General features: G+C 39.1%; 1 non-coding gene across 1 annotated transcript; it reads right to left on the minus strand.

Annotated features, from left to right (window-relative positions):
* Positions 1–2,093: 2,093 nt before the first annotated feature.
* On the minus strand, positions 2,094–2,200 carry LOC139000675 (U6 spliceosomal RNA). The gene has a single exon (XR_011469668.1). It is a non-coding gene; the product is annotated as a U6 spliceosomal RNA (small nuclear RNA).
* Positions 2,201–2,555: the final 355 nt, after the last annotated feature.

The raw sequence follows: 2,555 nt of genomic DNA on the forward strand, positions 1-2,555 counted from the left end.
CTACTAGAATGTACCCCAGAGTCCACCAATCTGCACAGCACTCAGGCAGGCTAGATATAGGGCAGCTGGAGCACATGAATGTCAAAGGGAAGACTCTGAATAAAGAAGAGCCAAAGCCTGGTCTGCTTGGCTCAGTGGATGAGTTTCGACCTGTGAACCAGGAGGTCAGGGTCCAATTCCCAGGCGGGGACTTGCCCATGTTGTGGGCTCTTAGCCCAGTAGATATCTTGGGTGGTAGATGTGGGGATTACCAAGCAATGATTCTCTCTCACCATTGATGGTTCTAACTCTTTCTCCCTCTCCCTTCCTCTGTGAAATCAACAAAAATATATATATCTAAAAGTATGTAAATAGCTTAGGGTTTTGATACCCCGAATATCCGTTTAGAAATACAAGAAGGAGCTCTTTGTCACGGTCAGGACTTTTATGCTGTTCCTTCTTCTCATTTAATCTTCCTTTCTAGTCCACTTCCCCATGGGATTGTATATAAAGTGATCTACTTCATGCTGGGAAGTTTTGTATTGTTTGTCTTGTTGTATTTCTCTGCACCATAATACGTTATCAATACAAACCTACAGTGGAAAAATTAAGCTGAGTAAATTTGGCGTCCAAATGGCTTTATTAAGTATTTCACCAATCCAGGAGCATACCAGCTGGCAATGAAAAAGGGGCTCACTGAGCCATACCATCCATGATTTGTTCCTCCCCACAACGCGCAATCTGACAGGCTAGATTTTAAAATCCTTAAAAAGTTGAGTTCCCAGCTTCCAAAATATTCAATTAATTTCACATACACTGTTTCAATAAAAATAATGTTAAAAACCACACATTATTGGGGTAATTTTTAAAATTGAAGTTGGAAGTCTTGTTGATAACTATACACTCAACAGTCCAAGAGGTGAGTTTTTAAAAACCTTTCCCATTCATGATGTTTGTTTATATTCACTAATAAAAATACTGAGGATTCAAGATATGTCATAGTTTGGGTGATCATACACTTTGTGGTACATTAAATGTCCAAGAGTTGGAGAGAAACAGCATGAGTAGTTCTCCAAAAAAATACGTATCACAATCTAGGGGCACTTTTGTTCACTCCATTCAGAAGTGTAGTCAGGAAAGCTAACTGGTTCAGTTTAAGTGGTAATCTCTGTTTCAATCTTAGTGTAACCACTTCAGAAAGTGCTGATGTCATTTAAATAAGCAAAAGGATGCCTACATTTAGACTTCCTCAAACTTTTATATCATTCTGTATGCAATTTTTTCCCTACTTATACTATTGCTTTCAAGGTTGAGGACATACAAAATGTCACAGGAAGGAGGTCAACAATTGTTTTGCAGCCTTGGTGGAGGTTCCCCAATCCTTTTTTCCATTTAGGTTTTCCAAGGAGAATATGTAAATTGTTTACCCTCGCTAACTGGAAACAGGGCAGCATGCCATGAAGAAGTAACACACTGCTTCATTTATTTTTTTAATCTTTATTGTTCAGATTATTACAGTGGTTCCTCTTTTTCCCCCATAGCTCTCCTCCACCCAGTTCCCACCTCACCCTCTGCCCTTACCACCCCACTGTCCTCATCCATAGGTGTACGATTTTTGTCCAGTCTCTTCCCACGCCCCCCACACCCCCCATATTCCTTTACCCCCACAAGAATTGTCAGTCCACTCCCTCTCTATGCCCAATTCTATTATATTCACCAGTTTACTCTGATGATCAGATTTTTTTATTCACTTGATTTTTATTTTTTTTATTCATTTTTTTAAAAAATATATTTTATTGCTTTTTTACAGAGAGGAAGGGAGAGAGATAGAGAGTTAGAAACATCGATGAGTGAGAAACATCGTAAGCTGCCTCCTGCACATCTCCCACTGGGGATGTGCCCGCAACCCAGGTACATGCCCTTGACCGGAATCGGACCCGGGACCCCTCAGTCCGCAGGCCGAAGCTCTATCCACTGAGCAAAATCCGGTTTCGGCAATTCACTTGAGTTTTAGATTCACTTGTTGATAGGTACATATTTGTTGCTCATAATTATTATCTTTAACTTTCCTTCTTCTTCCTCTTCTTAAAGAATACCTTTCAGCATTTCATATAAAAAATATGGAATGATTCACGAATATGCATGTCATCCTTGCACAGAGGCCATGCTAGTCTCCTCTGTATTGTTCCAGTTTTAGTATATGTGCTGCCAAAGCTAGCACAGTTCTCTTTCTTTTTTAATAACTATATGTATTATTTAGAAACATTAAGATCTCATTATGTTTTTAAAAGAATGAATGAATGCACTCTTTCATGAGCCAATAGTCTTATTATTTTTTAAGTTTATAATGGTCTTATTATCCATCAGTGAGTGAGATCATGTGGTGTTTTTCCTTCATTGACTGGCTTATTTCACTTAGCATAATGCTCTCCAGTTCCATCCTTGCCCTTGCAAATGGTAAGAGTTCCTTCTTTTTTACAGCAGCATAGTATTCCATCGTGTAGATGTACCAAGGTTTTCAAATCCATTCATCTACTGATGGGCACTTAGGCTGTTTCCAGATCTTAGCTATGGTG

Source organism: Myotis yumanensis, unplaced genomic scaffold (genome assembly GCF_028538775.1).
Source record: "Myotis yumanensis isolate MYYU_CA2020_CCGP unplaced genomic scaffold, mMyoYum1.0.hap1 SCAF_24, whole genome shotgun sequence".
NCBI lineage: Eukaryota > Metazoa > Chordata > Mammalia > Chiroptera > Vespertilionidae > Myotis > Myotis yumanensis.